General features: G+C 33.4%; 1 protein-coding gene across 22 annotated transcripts in view; it reads right to left on the reverse strand.

Moving 5' to 3' along the window:
* Positions 1-22,784, reverse strand: part of LOC148654992 (membrane-associated guanylate kinase, WW and PDZ domain-containing protein 2-like) — a 395,408-nt gene that overhangs the window by 183,438 nt on the left and 189,186 nt on the right. Inside the window, exon 1 of one of the 22 annotated variants that reach the window (XM_088644995.1) lies at positions 8,839-9,213. The exons of the other annotated variants lie outside the window; for them this stretch is intronic. The gene's annotated coding sequence lies outside the window, so the exon portion shown is untranslated. Of the gene's footprint in view, positions 1-8,838; positions 9,214-22,784 lie in introns of those variants that run through there. 22 annotated transcript variants of the gene reach the window in all.

The following is a 22,784-nucleotide window of genomic DNA, read 5'->3' on the forward strand; positions in this document are numbered from 1 at the left end:
AGTAAAAACAATTCAGAACAAAGACTGGGCTTGCTGGCTTCACCCAGAGAATTTCTGTTGAAGTGCAATCCTCAGAGTGCCTCACGTGGTAGGAGAACTTGTCAGAGTTGCTAATACACTGATTCCACCCATAGGCTACAGTAATGGAATTTTTTATAGAGCTGATTATCAGACCATGCAGTAAATTATAGTACACAGCTCATGTGATATATAACACATGCAAATTCAACTCTAGTACTTTCTGCAGAAGCCTACTAATGGAAATCTGCATTTCCTGAATAACCTACAGTAGATGTGGTGAAGGGTATACAGGTCAACAAAAGCTCCAATGCTGTGGTGCGCATTAATCCACCAATGTCATCTTGCATTTATTATTTCTGCCTTACCTAACTGAATGAACTTGCCACTTTTAAAGGTCCTTGCTTTCCTAAATCCCTTTTAAATAATATGGATATGAAGTATAAACTGAGGTATGAAATTACTGCAAAAATACAAAAAATGTTTCATTGTTTTCCACTAGCTTTTGCTAATAAGTCCTAAGTATCTGTAATATTTTTCAGTAATGTACAGTATGTACAGAAGTATTTTAAAAAACATTGTTTGACTCATATACAAAATCCCTTCTCTTATCTCAGTCAGGAAAGATAAGAGACCAAAAATATCCAATGCTATTTCACTATGGTATTGAAAGCATAAATGTAGGATTTAAATTAGATTTTTTTTAAATCACCCTAAAAATAAGCATGAATAAGAATTCTAGAAATAATTTCTGAATATATTTTTAATATAACACATGTGCAGTGTAGTTAACCATGAGTCACTTTCAAAATATGCAGGCTAATCATATCATTAATTATGATATGCTTATTTAGCGTAGGTTCAACTTGTTTTGACATATAAATTTAAAATCATATATACTATCTATATTCATTAATGTGAAAAGAAAACAAATCTTATAACTAAGGGATTGAAGATGACCTTCTACTTTTAATTACTGTGGCTTCATTGTGCCACTTTCAAGTACATCCAGGAGTCTGTCTAGAAATATAAATTAAACAATGTGGCATATTAGAAGCATACTGTACATGCTTATTTGAGTTATGCGATATCCTCACAGCACCTTAGATCTTTTCATTTATGGTACATTGATATCAAATCCCTTTGGTTTGTAACTACTTATGAGGAATTTTGAGCAATGGTATAAAGTATAAAGCACGATCAATTCTACATTTTGACTTGAGTTCAAGGAAAGGTTTTGAAGAAAAGATGCAATGTTTCCATGAAATTATATAAATACAAAGTGCCATGTTTAGACACGAAAGTGACTATATTTAACTCCATAATTAACTTATATATTAGTTTCTGCACTAATTAAACATCCTGTATCCTTTAAAAGGCTGAAAGTGATAAATGAATAGCCTTAATACTAATGTCCGAATAATAATATATCGATGCATAGCAATATACAGTAGATGCATGGCATTAAGTTGACTTCCACAGCATCTTGAAACTATGCCCCAGAAGGTTAGCACAATAACATGTACTGCAAGCATTCAGATTTAATAATCCAATCAAATATATAAGACTACAGAAAATAATTTTACTTAAGTAGCTTATGTCCTTATGCACACAGCATTTTTGAATAAAATTTGTCAATTTTGATTTAGCAGTACAAACTGTGTAATGCAGGACAGGGTCTGTAATGGAAAGAACACCAAAAACGGATCCACTCAGACTTCTAACTTTTTAGCCACTCTTAGAGTTTCTTACTATTGTTGTGAAATTTTAAACTACACTTTAAAGAAATACATTGCATTTTCAACAACAGTTAGAATGAATGGACTTTAAATAGATGTTCCTGGAATGGAACATCAATAATAAATTCCTGGAAAGGAAAAACAACAATAACATTTTCTGAGAATATTAAATTTAGCTCTTCACTGCAACGAAGCATCATTGCGGCAGACTGACGATATTCATTTTGTCAAGCGAGAACCTATTCAATAACACAACATACACAGAAAACACCAAAGAATTAGAGCAATAGTCTGCCAACTGACTATTAATACTATGAGGTCAAGGGGGAGTAATGAGAAGATATTTCATTAAAAATATCTTATTATAAATGATATGGGGGAATCTGTATGTCTGAATATATACATTTTATTATATTGTTTATATAACCACTTGTTTTTGTGGGTAGTGAACAAGACTGCAGAGATTCTGAATAGGTTCACAAAGGAAGATTTTAAAATGTACATTTATGTGCTGGTGTGTCTATCACTTCTTAATTGCTTTTAATTCAAAGCAAGATAGGTTATTTTATATTGTTCAATGATAATCAGACTGTGTTTCACCTTTACCCTGGTTACACTGGCTGCTTTTAACTCTGGCCCGCCGTAGGGCAATGTAAATGTAACTAAACTTGAGCTGTCTTAATCACCTTTCACATCAATCAATAGCCTTGTGCCAGCTCAAAACTATACTAAGTGCTCTGAAAACCTGGATTAACTGCCTGAAGTCAAAAGAGGAATGTCAAAAGTCAACAAGCCCTAAAGGACTGGAGAGCAGTGGAAAAACAGAACCACAAAGGAATAACAAGCTCAGCTCTTTTTAAGAATACCCTAAAATATCAGTATATGTACAGTTATAGTCATATAGTCATTATGCACTCTGCAGTATGTTAAAGTCCTATCTAGCATACTGCTTTCAACCCTTCACATATAGATATACCGTATACTGTATATAAACCAAGAATAAAATGCATAACCTAGCTATCATTTTAAAATGTAAAGTGACTGTACAGAACTGTTTTTTGTATTATTTGCATGCCATGAAAGGAGCTTGGAATGGACCTTGATTTTTTAATTACTTGAAGGAAATTCTCAGAAAACAAGCAATTTCATGGAGTGACTACACATTAATCAAAGCAACTGAGATTATTGTTTCATTTTGCCCTGATATTGTTGATATCAGAATAAGGATCTTATTAAATCTAAAACATAGCAGAGATAGTAAATGAGAAAACTCACTTAAAAGAGTCTGTAAACTGTAACAATGATTGTAGACTGGGGAAGAGACTTCTGGAACAAACCACTCAACAAAAGAAAGTAGAGGTACAGTAATGTGTTTAAACAGAAAAATAAATTATAAATAACAATCAGGCCCCCACCATGGCCAGAGGGGAGTGATTGCTCAAAGAAACCATACCCTGGAGGAATAATCTGGTGAAACAGGAGTCATTTTGTCTGTGCCAGGTTTCAGTCAAGCACAGAAAGTTGTGTTTTGATCATTTAATAAAACTGCCTTTCTGTTTGCAGGATGGGTGCTGAATAAAGTTGATTTGGCCAGTTTCAGTGAGGCAGGGGATTTAGCAAAAAGTGATGTCTGTTCCAGACTTAGAGGGCAGCATAAATTGTTAAAGTCAGCACCAGAGAATAGGTCGCAAAATCCCAATATCACTGCAATACTCAAAGGCAGATTTTATGAGGCAGTAATTCTATTTAAGTTGCTGTAATTGTGTCAAGATTTACTTTACAAGCATTATTGTGAAATCTCTGATGAAACAACAAAATCCATCTGAAATCCAAGATCAGGGGATTGCGAGAAATTTGAAGAAAATCTCGAATCAGCAGCACTGCAGTACAGCAGGTAGGCAGATAGTGGCAGCAGTTAGGAAAGCGGTGATTGTCCAATTACAGAGAATCAGAAATAAATTAATAAAGCTTAAACTAGGAATAAATATAAAGATTTAGTAAATGCAAAGGAAGAAAGACTTAGATAAGAAATTAAACTAAACTACATTGGTAAGAGGAGTGGCAGTTAATAATGCCAGTCTGGCTGAGATCCTCAGATCAATTAGCTACTATCTGGTAGTAGGTTGAATGACCTCCTCTTGTTTGTAACTTACTGTATGTTCCTTTTGGTGAAAGCACACATGAGCTACCCTTAAAAATAGTTGCTCAAGTAGTTTGGTAGACAAGATTGAGATGAGTCTGTCTGGTCTTTTACCAGGCAAAGCCATGTTGGACTGTGTTCTATCTTTGGTCAAATGGGCATATACTGTAGATGCATTTACAACATGAGTGTGGACACCATCACGAAATAAAATGCCATGTATTTTGAACATTAGGGATGTTACAAAGAAAAACTCTGAATGGTACATAAAGATTTCACGTATAATGTTTGATTCAGCCATCAAGGACAACTATATTTCTGTAGAGTCCTCCATATGCATGTAGGATAAATGCTGGGCATTACTATATGTGACATGTAATTAACCACTCGCATTTGCTTAGCTGGTATGGTTTTAGAAATACATTTTCAACATCTGTTTATATACAGACAAAAATTAGATAACAATGTGCACACATGGCAGTTTAAAACTACATAAGCATTGATCAAAGCCTTTTCAAAGACTTGCCTTCAAACTCTTTCAACAATGTATTCTGCAATCCCTCTGAGAGTCAGTCTTTTTTTAGAATTCATTTTTTGCAGCATATTCAGCTCTTGAAGTGTTATCAATACAAAATGCTGAACACTAACCGAACCACTCACACTAAACAGGGGTATGGTTTCCTCACCCTGTGGTACTTTAGCATAAAATCTCATCAAGAGAAAAAGATAGTTGTTATGTGAGAGAATGGCAATATATATTTATAAATTTAAATGAGCTATGTGAGGTTCATGTTAATCTTATTTCCATTTGATTTGAGATTTTCATCTGTGGTGAGGTGGCACTGTATAGATCAAATTCATCAGAAACCAAGAAAGCTTGCAGAATAGCACCACTCAAGGATTTGATTGAGTATACTAGGCAACAGAAGGCAGCTGATAGAAAAGTGGTGTGATTACTGCTGAAAGTGTAACCAATGGATTGTAGGACACCCAGTGACATGTAATGATTTCATCAATTAATTCCTAAGTCCCTGATAGGTGGATCCAACCTGCTGGTACACAAAGCACAATGACGACAGAGTTGTGTTATGGAGGTGGGTATAATAAGGAATAAAAGTGATGTAAGATGTTTCTTACCCTGGTTCTGAACCATTGTATTCCAGCATCATAGTAAACATGGAACACATTAACGGATCTTTATTTAATTTAACAATATCATAAATTACAAATCATGTTATGCATCATGATGGCTTTATTGTTTCACTTTGTTCTTTTATCTAACGGATCCCCACAAATCACATTTGTAGTGCATGATTCTTTGGTGGACCACAGTTTTGTTTGAATTCAGGCCATTGCTGGCATTACCACCAATTTTGAAGACATGGAAAAAAATAACAGAATAATAAAGCACCAGTGAGAGACAGAATTCCTCAAAAGAACCAGCATACAACTTGAGTGCATTTCATTGTTTATGAAATTTAGACAGATGTACAGCACTGTTTTGTGAATAATGGTAATACTGAATTATACTATACATGTTTTGATCACCTCCATGTCTGTCCTAAAATGGTGCACTGTTGTTTTGTTAACTTCAACAACATTTTAAATAGATACAAAGATACTTCACTTCAGTGAAGCTGAGAATACCCCACATCTCCCATCTTTTCAATATTCAACAAACGTCAGTTATTTTTAGATACTGCAATTAACCTGTGCAAATGTTTTACACACTTGATTTTATTATTTTACTTGATGCACAGCATAGATATTTTTCACTGAGGGACAGAATTATATATGTACTCCGGAAAAATAACATTTACAGTAAGAAATGTTGAGTCTTTTCATCAATCTTTTATCTTCATTCTCTTGAAGAGGATGTCTGGTGGAGCTGACACTTTCTTTATTTAGTACAATATAAACATACTACTGTATATTCTCAATGGTATCTCCAAAGGTTTGACTTGAATAAATGTGACAACAACAAAATTGCACCTAAATACTGTATGTGAAAGCACTCAAAAAAATTAAAAGCCTGCTGGTTTTTTAACTTGAAGACGAATAAACGAACCAGTCCACCATCTGCAAAACCAGGTCAGCATGACTATTTAGAAAGTTTAACATTACTGTTGCCATTGATCCATAAACAAAAATGAAATTGTTCAAAATTTCACTCAAGACAGACAATGGTGGTTGTGAAAAACAAATAATAATACGTTGAGAGGCTTAAATGTAATCTCATCAACCTGTTTTCTGCTATATTAGATTTAATAAAATGACCATGTTTCAACTGTAACTACATTATGTGAGGAATGGAATCAAATAAGCTAATGTAATTCAGGAAATAGGCATTAACATTGAGAAATATCTATAGTTCAATAGTTTTATAGTTCTATAGTTTTCTTATTAGAAAAAAACTCTTCTAACATTTGATAGGATTAAAGATTTTACCATAAATATGTACCTTAGAAATAGAATTCCCTTAAATTAGATTAAATAAATTAGATAAAAATAAGCTACTTAACTTTAAAAGCTTATAGTTTGAACTAATAATGACAAATCAATAAAAACAACATTATTTGAAAACTTCATGTTACAAAATTCAAAATACAACGATAATATATACAGTATAATATATTATGTAATATGATAAAATGTCGACTGTCTTCATGCTGCATAAATTTGAGAAAAAAGGTAATTGCTCACTGCTCTACATTACATGTTCTATATATTTTAACAAAAACAAAAAACTATCTGGATAATATAGAATAGGATATCTGCATCTTAGTCCAGTGAAAGAAAAATTAGATTTTTAATTCTATCTTTAGAAAATGTAATTTACAACTGTTACCACTTGTAAACAACTGCTATTAATGTCAATTATGCATAGAATAAACACAATGGTAAACACTTGTACTGTATGCTTCCATTATCGTTTAAGCTACTGTATGTACTGTAAAGTGTTCAACATGATAACTACTGATCACTTTAAGATTGATACTTTGCCTTATATTCACCCCAGCACATCTCTGCTAAGTCAAATACAGCTTCCCAATGGATAAACAGACAACAAGGGTTTTACCAAATCACTTGTCCTGGCACAGAGTCCCAACACACTGCTACAGTGTACTGTATGTATTGCTGAGGGTCCATGAGTAGGAGTTGTAGGATCTGCCTTGTGATCAAATCTGTACACCCCTGTATTATTTTATGAACAAATATTGCTTCATTTCAGTTAGTTCCATTGTCTAATTCCCTATTTGTATTACCCCTGATTGAATTAGAGGGTTACAGCTCAATGGGCAGAAATGAGGCGTTATATTAGTCAATGTGCATCTCAACTCCGATAAGCAAGGACAAAGGAAGCAGAGACTCCATGAATTAAAGAAGCAGCAGAGAACAGCCATTTTTCACACTTATGAAGAGAAACATACTGTACAGATGTTACCAGAACTGCTGCAATGTGTCTTAATTCAACAATGGAGACCAATCACCCTCATACAGAATTCTACCTGTCTCATTACAAATGCGATTTATTGTTTCTTACAATTTGTTTTTGTGCTAGGACTTGCAAAGTCTGCTCTTTAATAACAACCCTATCTCATTGCAGTGAATCATCATCAAGGTAAAACTGTATTTTCTAAATGTGAATTTAAAATTTTGCATCTATTCACCCACATTGTTTCTTGTGTTATTAAAATGTTTCATATAATCTCAATCACCGAGACACAATTATCCGTTATGCAGAAAGATTTTTGGTAAACATTTTGGTGTATGACAGAAATACACTTTTGGAAAATGTGCTGCACAGACTACAGCATATATGTTACAATCAATTAGACAAAAATGTTAATTGTTTTAATTAGGATAAGGAAATATTTATTAGTAATAAATTAACTTGAAACTTGAAATTATTTTTAAAAGATAGGTTCAGAAAAATAGTTTCCAATTCTGCGTTATGAAAATAATACTAATTTCCTATTAACAATGTCCTGTTAACAATGAGGTGATGTCTAGCTTTTTAACTTCACAAACCAAATTCCAGTTTAGGAAGTTATGATGTCAACCAAATTCACCTGGAGTTCAGCACTTAACTATACCTGCTCAGCTGAGCTTTGTTAGGGTCTGATTCAAATTTTCTGCCTTTGTATGATGTCAGCAGGTAATACTTTGAATGGTGAATACACCACCATTAAAATCTTATTGAACTACAAAAGTATAGTAAATGGGACGGTAACCTTAACAAGGCAATTGTTCTACTTATTTTATTTAAAAAAAACAAAAATGTTTAACTTTTATCTTCTACAACTATCACTAACATTTACAAAGTTTTAAAATATAATTTACAAGAGCAAAGAGATTAACCTGTATTTTTAATTAGGCATCTGTCCATATCTCCCAAGCAACTGATGTTTTGCATCTGGCAGGTGATGAACATGTAGCAACAAAAGTCAAGGTATTTCAGTTTATACACAAACAGAATTGTTCCTTTATATATATACTGTAAATATAACACACTTCCTTCAGAGAATGGATACAAAAAATATCTTTGTCATTCATCTGTTTCACACTGCAAGTAACAGTAACATACAAGCAATTGGAAACAGTATATACAGTATATAGTATAAAAAGGCCAGAAACCAATTCCATTCATATGACTATTGACCCATGACTTGACTGATGCAATTTAGCAGTTAAGTGGTAAAGATAGCCATATTACATCATAACAATCAAATTCTGTGCATCTTTCATTGCTTCATACAAGCAACCCACGTCTTTAGGTGCCAGGTACTGTAAAAAAAAATCTTTTGGTAAGGAAACTACACTGGACAAATGTTTGCTATTATACATAGCTTTTTGTTCCTTTTGGCTTTTATAATATTACACAGGCTTTGTTCACTGTCTCAACAGAATCAAATAAGTGACAAAGACATTCTGACCTACCTGAATGGACCTCTTACTTAGTCTCCCTCAGAGTTGTTTTCACACCACCTGTACTCTCCCATCTCCACAGAGGAGGCATTCTGAAAATAACTGTCCTAATACTATCACTCTCAGCTGTGATAATTCAGCACAACATCCAGCTATATTTGTTGAAGCTGCTAAAGCCAGACAAAGCACTGCTGGAGAAAAACTGCAGCTGAGCTCCTTTGTTTCTCTCCCCTCATATGAGGCTGGTTCATTCCTCAGATTTTTTTTTTCTGCTCAGCTGCTACTTATTGAGGGTCATTTACATTTACCATCATCATGACCCCTGCCTCCATCCCTGTCTGTTACTGCAGGATTCCTCAGAAACACTGACTGTCAGATGTGTGTGTGTGTGGATGTGAGTGGGTCTCTGTGCTGCATTTGGCATCTGAGAGGTAGAGCCTGTCACGTGGCCACTGAGCTCATATTGAAATAGAGGCTCTGAGTGATTCAGATTTTAAAAAGGAATATCTATAAAGTGATTTACATAATAAAGGGAGAGAGAAATATTCAGCTCAGAATGGACCTTTAAAACAATTTTATTTTAAATTTCAAATTACCCTCGGTAGGAAAAACTCAGACTCTAGCTTGTGGTCTCTAGAAGAAGCAGTGAATCTCTATAATTATGAAATCAAATATGATTCTATTTAAGAACTACATTGAATATGTTATGATGGTGATTTTGCAGGTCTGCACAAAATTATTTTTTAAACGTTTTTAGACAAGATGGACATTATAGACTTATCTAGAAAGTTAATTGTTTTCCTCATTAGCAGCATCATCATAATAATAACAATAATGTTAAGAAGAAACATTTCTCAAACCTACTAGCGAGGAAGGCATTTACTGTACCTTTATTGCATTGCATTTATTTTTAGTATTTAGACAAAAAAAAGTCACATTAATAAAAATAGGAAATGTTTTTGTAAAAGTTTGTAACATGCAAGAGTAACAAATTATACTGGTCTACTTCTCTCAGTAGTGAGACATATTAATCTGTCTTTGCAGTGAGTGTAGCCAAAGGGTTGTCAGCTACATATACTGTATGTATCGCCTAAAGAAAAAAAGGTTAAAAACAACTAGCCTTTGTAACCATCTTCTCTTCCTGATGAGTGTCTATTTATTTACAGTGCCCACGAAAAGTATTAGGACAGCAAAATTAGGACAGAAAACTTAGTTTTTTATTACATTCACTTTTAAAATTATAATGTAAATTCACGCTTAGTATGATAGATAAGTATAATATGGATTTTTGAAATTATTCTGGGTAATTCCATGCAAACACACTGTGTGTTCAAGCCACTGGTTTTAACTGACCATAGAGTTTGGAACACATTCACTTTAAATACATTTCCTAGTGTAAAGGTCTGCATTTGCTTCAATCAAATTGCTTACTTACAGTATACCACCAAAGTAATAATTGTATGAAGTTGTGACACATTGAGCTCACCAAACTCTTTGTATAATCATTTGCATTGCTTTGCAAAACCTTTGCTGTAGTGATTGCAGACAAGAATCCGAGTTCTTACTTATTCTTAGGGTGTTAAAGACTTAAAAATTGTCTTCAGCAGGAAATTTTGAAATTTACTTGGCTAGTCTAATCCTATGGTAATCCTTGGTTGCATTGGTTAAGCTTACCTTCACCGTGCTTTACAGATGAGATATTGTTCATTGTTTATGTTGGTCTCATCTGTACATGACATTGTTTTTCAAAGCTTTGTCCTGCCACGTTCATTGCAATCTGGCTCTTCTGTTCAGTGTTGAAGAGAGATTTACATCTTGCAGTTTGTTTCATTGTGAAAAAGTTTATTTTAATGCAGTCAGCACGTTAGAGTGTTTTTCAAAACAAATCCAGCCACATTTGGATGGCATATTAAGAACCATCTATTTAGTCTCGTCATTAGAGGTAATCAAGGTACAATCTACTGCTGTGTGTTTTGGCATGCCGAATTTAGCACTTTGCTGCCCAAAGAAGATCAATAGGTGGCATCTGTGGCGCGTTAGATGTTAGTGAAACAGTGATTCCATTTAATCTGTTTTAATAGTTCTTTAAATCCACTTAATATGCAATATGAATATGGACTCAGGTAACTAAAGGCACATTTTAGCAGTGGAAAATAAAAATGTTCTGTTATGTGGATTGTTGTCCTAAACAAAACAGTGATTAGATCCATAATGCTTCCTGACCTCATTGTAAACAGAACGGAAATGAAGAACAGAAATGTATAAAAATAGACCAGTTTTAGTCTGTTCAGTTATTGTCTGCTCTCAGGTTTTTCCCAGTCCCATAACTTCAATGGGCAGCAGATTCTCTTTAAGGAAAGAATTTAAAGTTTAAGGAAACCACACTTTCGACACAAAGCTGCAATAATTATGACAAAATGTTTTTGATTTTACTATGCTCTTTTTAGTGCGTTTCTTTGCAATTTTGTGTAAGGTTTCATTCAGCATTTTTTATATATTTGTATCATACTGTTTAATTTTCGAAACACTTCTGGTTTGTTTGGTTACATTTCCTCTGTTAGGAAATATAACATCTGTAATTCTATTTGTTTATTTATAACATTTTTATATTATATATAATGTTTCTTGGCAGTGTAGTGGAAAATTAATCTTCTGATAAACTAATCACTAAGCAACATCTGCAGTTTTTAATTTTACTTGTGATACTAAATACATGAGGTATGAAACTACATTTTCCAGTCTCCCACAAATCCACTCAACCAATCATAGAAACACATGCCATGTGGGAGGTCCAGGTTCAGATCCTGGCCAATGCACAACCTAATTCTTTAACAAATTGCTCCTTGGGGATAATAATAGAATCTATAACAATAGAATATAATAATAATAGAATTTCTAATAATAGAACGAATAAAATAAAAAATGTATACTATATTGACATTTTTATAAATGTTAAATATAACTTAGAAAATAATCTTAATAATGGATGTAGCAATAAGTAAATCATTAATAAATGGAATCACCATTTGAATCAAATATGGAATTGGTTGGAATAATTAAATATAATTTAACATGATTTAATTTAACATATCTGATTCTTAGTCATTTGTCCTTAATAAAATATACAGACCGTAAGGATGAAAAGCATGTTTATGTTGTTACAGTGAAAACCAGGACTCACGAACTTTTTCCAAAGGCAAACAATTAACAAATGTGTGAATCTTGCCATAATATTTAATTATATGATGTGTGTACTTATAATCTTAAGTGAACTGCATTAAAAATGTTAAGTTTTCATTTTCAATAAAATGAACACCCAAAGCAAGCAGATTTCAGTCTGAAGCCCAGATTAGTTAAAAGTCAGAAATGTGTATAACATGGTGTTAGAACACTAAAAGTGTTTTAAAATTGTCTCTGTTAGACAACAGTTCCTCACAGTTAAGTAGCATGTTACTTCATTTACCTTTTGTCACCAATTATTGGTAAACAAGTGAGGATCCACGATTACTATAAATATAGGGAGCATGGGCAAAAGTTTGTCATTCCTGAGTGAACATGGCAAAATTTCGCTCAGCAAGCAAGGAAAAAAGAGAGTCTATAATTGCTTTAAAAAATGAAGGTCAATCTTTAAGACAAATTGCAATAACTTTGCAAGTGTCAGTAATTGCTTTGGCCAAGACTATCAAATGATATGAAGAAACTGGCACACATGAGGACCGAAAAGGTTCAGGCAGGCCAAAGGTGACCTCAGAATCAGAGAACACATTCATTAGAGTCACAAGTCTGCGAAACCGGCAACTAACTGCCCCTGAAATAGAAGCGGAGCTCAATGCAACTAGAAGTACAGATGTTTCAACATCAACTGTTCAGAGAAGGTTGCGTTAAGCTGGCCTACCAGGAAGAACTGATGCAAAGAAACCATTGTTAAGAGTGCAGAATAAGATGAAGGGACTTGCCTCGGCCAAAAACACAGACACTAGCTTCACGCTAGGGTTTTTTTTTTTCATCTTCATTATTCTAGCATCAAGAGTCCCTGTTGTGGTATTCTTTTTATTTGATGAGCTATAACATTATCTATGATTTTGTTTATTCTTTCAATGTCTCTCTAGGTCAAGTTCTATATGACTATTGTGATTGGATTTCTTGAAAGCCTACAGACATTTTAAGTTCAGAGGTCAAGTAACATCCTAAACAACATCTGTGCTTGTCATAAATCCAGAAATGCATGCCATTAAACTAGCATTTCTTCAGTTAAATCAGCAAACCAACCATTGAACTATCTAAAACAAATTATGAGTAGCTATGTTATCGCATGTGCAAACTTAAACAACACCAGTCTCCAAGGGGCCATATCTTCTTCTCTAGTAGATAACTTGCAGAATATTTTTTTCTTAAAAACTATATATATTCATTAGGCTCCTGCTTGCAATACTACACACTGTCATTTTTCTGCCAAAATAATCAGCTTCTTGGACTGCAACTGTTGTAACATGCTCTTAACATGAGTGTGAACGGGGCTTAAAGTGAGGCACTCTAAAGTATGTAGAATCTGATGATGCTCTATCCATTGTACTTAAAAAAAATAGGTTGCTGAAATCTTCCAACAATCATTCATGACAAGGCCAATAATTACTAATTTGTTACAGTTGCTAAAACAAGAAACAATAGTGATCATGCTGTGGCATATTTAATTTTCGGAAAGCTTCTGAGAAAACAATTCCTGAGAAAAGAATAATCAAGGCAGTAGGCATTCTAACTAATGCATATTTTTGTTTGAGAGCTGGTTAATACATAAAAAACAGATCACAGATAAGGGCTGAATGTTCAAATTGGAGTTATGTAATTTTTTTGAGTACCACAGAGATTTGTGTTAGGACCAGAGATCGTCTCAATCTACAGTATATCAACAATCTAGGTTCTGGTACTGTTGTAATCAAACTACTGTAGTTATGTTTGCATATGCTGCAATAGATTTTGATAGGTGGATTAACAAACATTATGGAAGTGACAAAGTACACAATAATTACCGTAACACTCACAGCAATGTTTCCATATACAGTACACTGTCTTTGGCATGTGTTTAGCATTACGTATAGTGGATAATAAGATATTTCACTGGTCTCTTTGTCACATGGGGTTTCTTGGCCCCCAGAAGGTGCCAGTTTTGCCTCTCAGCTCTCAACATGTTGCACCTCAATGTCCTCAAAGGATCAAGTGTATTTTTATCCAGACTGTGAGCTACTATCTGCAGATGTGTGGGTTATTTCCTGCTATACATTCTTGTGCTGTAGCCACTGCAATCTGATGGAATTGACAGTCTGAAACTGGTGTGGTCACCCTCTGCCTTCTAGGCATAGTCTGTCCATCACAGAACTGACTTTCTAGTTACTCTGCACCAGTGTGCTGATTGTTAAAACCAAGCGTTTCATTTACTGCTGAACTTCTCTGAAGCAGTCTGCCTCATGTCAATAGCAAAAAACCAATCTTCACTCCTCAGGCGGAGAACATGGTTACTTCTTCCACTGTTTATGAGTTAACTAAACCATGTCTTTTTGAATGGCCATTTTGACAAATAATTTTATCAACTAATTCTGACATTTTTAACTTATCTCAAATGTACCAATAGAAATAAGAAACTCCTTGCACCTGGCATTATTTATTAAATCACACAACTTACAGTAAGCTTGGTATTTTGTCCCAGAGAACAATACTACTAAATATACTGTAACACCTCTGCTCATAATTATAAAATATAAATAATACTATACATGTGCCTAATAATTGAAGTAAATCTTTTCACAGTTAAATTGTACTAGTTTATCTTTATATCTTATTAAGCTTTTTATGTAAGGTTTGCCCATGGGATGTTTCATATATATAATGAAAATATATAATAAATATTGCTTTAATATTGCTGTCATAATCAAAGTTTCCACAGTGGGCACAAAAGCTAGTGTTTCCTAACCCAAACACAGGTTCAGCCACAATCCTCATACCATACGACTTGTATAAACATCAATGTACTGTAACTGCATTTGTGTTCAAACAGTGTGTGACTTGAGTGCCACCCATGTCTTACCTTAACCATTGATCAGATACAAGGGTTAATATGGAATAAGACATGTAGTACTCTACATTATATATTAATATTCAATAGTAAACTTGAAGCAATTAAGTTGTGATTTGTCCCATGTAAAAAGCCTTTACCAGACTCTGTATAAAGTGAAAGTGAATATGATATAAGGACAACACTTTTAAGGTGTTAATAACATTCACTTTCTAATGTTCGAAAGCATTAGACAACATCAAAAGAAAATCAGCAGAGGCAAGCTTTTTTAAGAGGACGTGCAAATATGCAATTACAATGTACAACAAGAGCATAAATCAACAGCTTTCCATTGCAGACGAACAGCTGACTGCCTCGAGTAATGGTGTGACTGGCTGAATCCTGACATAGACCTCCAGTAGATTTTTTTTGGCTTAGAAGTGCAAATGGAAAAAATGACTCTATTTAACAAGCTAAAATGCAAACAGATTTCTTAGTAAACATTAACAAGTGGAACAACTGGCAAAGTAAGGTAAAATGTGAAAGCACGAAAAGTACTTTGATGTATTCTTTAAACTGAATTATTAAGATTCAGCAGGACTAAAGATCTATGGCACATTAAGTTATTTGGATGATTGACAGTAAACTCTAAAAGCTTTTGAGAGTAAAAAAGGAGACCATTTTTCTTTTGGTGGGTTAATCAGCCTGTACCTTTCTACATTAGAATCTCAAATTTGACAAGCATTTTTTTTATTCAAAATGCCACATTTTGAAGTATTGCAACTGGAAATGTTTTTTAAATAGAACAAAGATTCTGTTTAAAAAAATGGGCTACTTAAGAAGGCTACTATGTATGTTTGGATTTATGTATTATAATTTAATATCATGCACAACTACTGTATATAAGCTTCACTTAGCTGCGGGATGGCACTGAGTCATTCCTTTATATGTTTATATATGTGGGGTGCTATTAACAAAACAAATAATAGTTCAATAACATATAATGTTATTTAAGTTAGTCATAGCACTAGCTTAAATACAATCAATTGCTAAAAGATAAATAATAACAAACCCTGGTCAGGCTACACTGAAAGAGGCAATGTGGCTTCTTTAACTTAACAAGAAGAATTTGGTAAGGGAGCAATGAACAAACAATAGCTTAAAAGGGAATAATGTATTAAACTACACTCACAAAAGACAAAAGTACATAGACTATTTACAATTTTAGTGAGGACTTAGAGCTCAACACATTATATCCAACATTCCCCACCAGATTATTAACACTGACTACCCTAATGCACTCCAAAGTGATCTGTATAATGGTATACAGTATAAAGACAGATGGTACTGTACATAGTTCATAAAATAAACTGCACCAGTGAGCCTACACTCTAAAATGATATTTTCATTTTACCAACAACTCTCTACAAACAACTGTCCCTAACAACTACACATGCATTTGAAAAGGAATGACTCACATTCACAAGAATGACTCCCTACTCTTCCTTGCTAAAGATAATGTTGGCAACATGGACTAGCTAGAGGAGCTATCAAGTTATGTGGTATCCACTCTGTTTTTGTTATTTAGCTACAGTAGATATTCTTGAACTGTCCAGACACCAGGTATGCTCACCCTCAGCAGCCAGTGTGTCTCTCTACATGATGAGGGAAATAAAACCATATTTATATACACAGTTCAGAATATGAATATGAATTATTAATTTATTGAAGTAGTTCAAGTACTGTAAGTAGCTGCATCAGCAAGCATACGATGCAAAGGAACAGGTAATGGGTTTATTCCTTGCTGAAAAGAAGCGTTTCCTTTCTTTTCTTTTCAGCATGGAATTAACCCGTTACCTATTAATTTACTGATACAGATATATGTATTTAGCTGGTTGTATCAGGGGATTAATTTTGTATATCACAGTATTTAAATGTTCAATTCACATTCATGTTCTCATAGCGGGATACTGGGGACCCCGTCCCCCCAGACAGACAAAGGTGATATAGGTGTTAAGTATTCAAAGGGGTGCCAGTGGCAGAGTTCAGCGCATTTTAAATTAATGAGAGGCTATGAACAGCAACTGCCCCTGTATCAATGTTAGTGGTTTTATAATAAAAAATAAAATAATTACTATTATTAACAACAACAATAATAATAATTAACAAATAATAGAATAAATCGAATTACAAAAAGATCAACTACAGAACGTCTTATTTTTCCGTTTCAGCTTAATGTGGCGAATATAATGTTAAATCAGTGAGCATCTCGGAGTTTAACAAGTGCAAAAACTTGAAACGTGAAAGAAGCAGACCTTAAATTTAGATCGGGAACCTCCATAGGTGTCCGAGCAGTTCAATGAAATAAACTGCAATACAGTCAGTCTTCAAGCAAAATTAGCTCTTGAAGGTTTGTCAAAATCAGATTCTTTTCAAGCAGTACATAACTTCTCAAAAGATACCTGTTTCTCTCATCCAAACAAAGGTTTGATTTTTTAAAAACAAATTCGAAACCCTGGATGGTATACTGTACCTCAGGGATTCGTTCATGGTGTAATCCAAACAAAAGAGCTGCTGGGCACACCGTGATCTTGACATGCAGGTGTGAAGTAGAGTTAACAGCTTATGTTTTAAAAGGTTTTGGATTTGTGTTAAGATTTGTATCTGTTGTAACTGTTAATACAATGGTGAATATAACTAAGGTTCTGTTTAAAGTTTAAGCTTTTAAAGTAATACAACGTCTAAGTTAGGCAGGGACATGTCATTGTTCTTATTTTTTATTTTCTTTAAAAAAAAATTAAAAAATCAGGTTCCCACTTTCACCTTGCCGTAACTATAGTGAGGATGTAGCATATTTGGGGGCTTTGATTTGTTTTGTGAAGCCTATATTTTTTATCAGGTTCACGCGTGCTGCATTTGAGATTGTTTTACTTTGTAGTGGTTCTTTGTATTAGAGGTATTACGTTACTACGGAATGTGTTACGGGTGATTGTAGTGTCCATCGTGGCTTTCGGTTTAGAGGATTTTACTCAGCGCCAAACTTTGGAGCAGTTTGAAAAATGTCGCAAGGCAGATGTTTCTTCGATAGCGGGTTTTAATCTCTCTGTTTATGGGGGATATAGCACTTTTAAACTGAGGAAGGGATACAACCCCCACGCCCCAGACAGACAAAGGTGATAAAGGTGATAAAAATCCATTCCAAAGGGTGCAGTGTGTTAACACAAACTCCAACAGAGTGACTTTCTGCTCAATTACATGAGAGCTACAGTAAAGTCAGATAGATTTTAAATTCTTTAAGCAACATTAGTTGTTTGTCAAATTCACCTACTGTGCACAGTACACAACTTCTGGAAAAGTACCCCTTGCTTATTCTGAATTGCTGGATCTATACCAATTCACAACATCACACCCAGCACACAATATTTTCCTTGTGATGTTTACCCAGAATATTTCCAAACAGATTAAATAAAAGATGAATTAGGAATTAGGTCAAGTTATCAAATCCACTTGTTTTACCTACCAAAACCGTACTTTTCAGTACAATGATCCCTAATTTAACACAAGACAAAAACTGAAACTTCTTCATAATTGTTTGTTATGTTTATAGGTGCTTGTTTTGTTGTTGATCCTGATGTAGTCCTCTGAGTTGGCTTAATTAGACTTTTCAGGATTTTAATACCTGCATTAAGCTACCCTTGTACTCTTCTATGTTCAAAATACCAGGAAATAACCATATTTTAGTGCTCTGAATAGATGTTAGAGAAATAATATCCTTTTAGTAATCTGGTGATAAAAACTGTGCACAGCATTTTAAATGAGATATTACCAGTGAATTTATAATGCTAACAAAACGTCCCTTGAATTTTCTTCTTTGTGCGTTAGAAAATTTAGCTCAAACGTTCAATTTTTCAAGTGCCAGCACTACAGTAGGGATTGTGTCACATGTTTTAAAAAGTACGTAAAAATAAACTCCATAACTTTCATCTTTTATTGGTATGTTCTTGTTAGCAGTCAGACTAAACTGTTTTTCAAATGAATTAAGATCGATGACAGGAATACTGCAACTGATTAAGCATAGACCACACCTTCACAGCTAATGCATTCTTCACCAACAACACATTGTTGTATAATTTAAAGAAGCAGTGAGTGAGAAGGATCAAGACTCACTTACAGTATGCATTCTAAATATTAAATTAAGTAGGTCTCCATATATTCAAGACAAAAAATGCAAATGTAGTGATACAAAAAAGAAGAATCTTTATGACAATGGAAAACCAATATTTGCATACTTTAAACAATATTTTTAGAAACTATTCTTTAAGTATTGTTACTTAATTATTACTATTATTATTATTGTGGTTTAAGAACATTGTGAAAAATGTTAATAATAAATAATCAAAACATGGACATTACTTATGAATTGGGAAAGAACAGAACAATGTAAAAGTCATGTAGATGTTCAGGAAAATATTGTTTTTTATTGATAATAATAAACTTTATTTTATATACCACCTTTAAAGGTGGCTTCTCAAAGTGTTTTAGAGAACAACAATAAAAATACACAAGATATGCCACAACGAAAACACACAATGAGAGGAGACAATAGGTGGGAGTAAAGCAGAGGGGCAAAGAACTGAACCAGTTAAGCATTCAACAAAACTAGCAACTAATAATTATATAATTTCTGAGAACAATAAAAATCAAAGCAACCATATTTTTGTTGGATGAAATGTGACATTAAACAGTACAAGTGTAGCAAAAATCAAGACCATTAGTCACTTTTATTTATTCAAATAATTGTGTATTCATGAAGGGTTAAGGACCTGAATCACATTCGTTTTGAATGTGAGTGTGAATATGTCTAGCTATTTCCTTTATTTCATTGCATACTATAATTAATGCAATTTTAACATGAAAATTGCACCAGGTAGATTGTTTATTCTTAGATAACATATCAAAGTAATTGATATGTTATGGGTTATATATTTTCACGAGAAAGATTTTTAATATTCCATATTCCATTGGTTGGTTTTCTTCCAAATCCCTGAAACTGCTGAAAAAAATCTATATTGGCTACTGCCTACAGCCAGCATGGGCTCATCAGACACAGATTTGCTCAATGTTAGTGTTACATCTGGTGCTGTACCTGGATGAATTAGCGTGATTTAAGATACAAGCCAAGCTAAATATGATGTATTCAATAGATTTGCTGTCAGCTAGGAATAAACAAGTGTTTAAATCATGGCAGGGCTCCAGCAAGAAAAAAAATGAAAATGATTCCACAGTTTGGTTTGAATTTAACAATCAGCCTGAAACTGTTATGGCAATAAATGACATTGGAGGGTAGCTTGTTTTTCACAGGACAGTTGCAGATAAAATAAGCTGCTGAAACATGTCTTAAGTTTTTTTTTATCCTTCTGCTTAGTATCTAACCACAAAACCACTCAGGGGAATTCCTTTATCACAACAATGAAAATGCAACATGTTTTAATATTTTATTTTCTCACATTGGAAAATTAAGGAAGCGCATAGTATGAAATCTCATTAGGTCACCTCAATAAAATGTTTATTACATTGTTGTCATTTAATTAACACCACTACTTTCATTAAAAGCTATTCTGTAATTATTTTAAAATCCAAGCTTAGCAAAAAAGATATATTATCTGCCATAATTTCATTTCTCTTTTGAAATCATAAAGGAATGTAATAACTGGCTCAAGTGATAATAATAAATCGTAACAATGGGAAATTGATAGCAAGAGTACTTCATATGAAATGTGATTAAATAATACTGATTATTAGCAGATTGCATACTTTAAAAAAAAATTCTACACACAACTAAATCTGGGTATAAGGAATTAGATGGTCAATTCAGAAGCCTGGATTGCTCATTAAATGGGGCCCAACAACTACAATCTCATGTCTTTGTCATAAATTAAATAAAGGCTGTAAAAAATTAGATTACATTGTAATGTTTTAAAGATACTAGTTTTAAATTACCTTGATTTTGACTGTGCCCTTGAAGGGAAAAATTTTATTGACTGCAATACTGTACAAGAAAAAAAACTATATACCTGGATATATTTTCCCAATCTTATGCCACATGCATAGTGTGGTCTGTAACTTATTACCTGTACATAATTTTCTATGAACACAGATGGGCTCAGAAGTCTACAATCATGGTGAAAAAGCCCTAAAAGAAACCTGAATTATTGCAGACCACTTCGCTGTGACACATAATTGGCATCATGTTGGAAAGAGGATAGTCTACTTAGCTTCACAACTACAATGGCCTGACCAGTCTCCACATACTGTATAAGACTAATCATACACTGCCTGACCTCAACTCACTCATAATGATTCAGGAAAATACAAAAGACTGCAATCTCCCAGACCAGAACTGCTTGTTTCACCAATAACATATGTGAGCTTGTTGTCGTCTAGCTAATAAATAAGGTGTTTCCACAAAATTACCCATCATGATCACATTTAGCCATACATATTACATAAATGTTCCAGGACAGAGACAGTCCTTCAGAATATGTATTATGTAAGTGGGGTTTCTGTAAATATGCATTACACATGTTAAGCATTTAAAAAAATGAACATATTTTTTCCCATGAGACAACTGTTTCAATGTTCATTGCTTTGCATAAGTAATTTTGACAAAATAGCTTAAGGAAGCATTATTTCAATTATAATATACTTGCTTTTATTACACTGTATTCCCTGCATGCTTGTCTGATTCATTTACAGCAAGCAAAAAAACAGATTTTCTGAAACTGGAGGTTGTGTGCCCCTAGGAGGTCACCAAGAGAACACTTAGATTGCAAAGCACATATCATGTTTTTAACAAGTTTTTTTAAACCTACTGTACAGACAACTTCCTTTCTGTCATTGAATACTGGTCTCTCATATGATGACCCTTTCTTCCCCAAAAAAGGACACACATACAGTATGATTACATGGCATATTTATATACACATGTAAATGCATACACATAAACATATTTCTATTAATGCTGAATTTTTTTTAAGAACAAGAAACTAATAATGAGAACTATAATCTGGCTAGACTGCAACAATTGCTCTTTTCTATTTTTGTTGCAAAGCATGTTAGTTTAATTAGAAAAATATACTCGCTATACAAAACGTTAAAATTCACCAGTGTCTAGATCTTGTCCTCCAGATGTCAAGAGTCAATGACAAGAAAAAAATGTGATGAATGTTTTGAAATAGCCCACAATCAAATGATCTAATTGAAAAACCTGCTTAATGTTTTACATTAATACAGTACATTGCCAAAAACTATTTTCTGCCACCTTCAGACAAGTATAATTAGATTTTATAAGGTATTTGCAAATACATTTAATATAATACATTTTTTTAATGTCTCTCATCGCATTCATATTAATATCTTACCTATCATAGAGAAACATACAATACAGGTCTGGAGACAGAATGGATCAGAGGAAGAAGGATGTTTTAGTGGTAAATTAATTGTTTACACAATTCAACAGAATTTTTCTATTCCAGTGAAAGACACACCCCTTTTTTGCTACCATAAATCTTTATTTTTTATACTCTCCTGTAACATCTAATTTCTTTAACTTACACTTTAAAGATGTGAAACTAGGTCATGTAGACATGCTTATAGCTGACATGAGCATCATCTTATGAATAGTTGAGTTAATGATGATTAGGAAATTCAACACGGACTTCATTATTACAGTTACTGCCACTTTTTCATTCCACCATTTTCCACATGCAGTGTTTGGAAACATTAATGATCCACATGTTTTATACTGATAGTTTTTCTAATAATTTGATAAGCTTTTTTCACCAAATCAGCGTTTCTTACAAATATATTATTACAGCTTGCATATATAGTATATATGTATATATATATTGTA

Source organism: Lepisosteus platostomus, chromosome 9 (assembly GCF_059453375.1).
Source record: "Lepisosteus platostomus isolate fLepPlt1 chromosome 9, fLepPlt1.hap1, whole genome shotgun sequence".
NCBI classification, from domain to species: domain Eukaryota; kingdom Metazoa; phylum Chordata; class Actinopteri; order Semionotiformes; family Lepisosteidae; genus Lepisosteus; species Lepisosteus platostomus.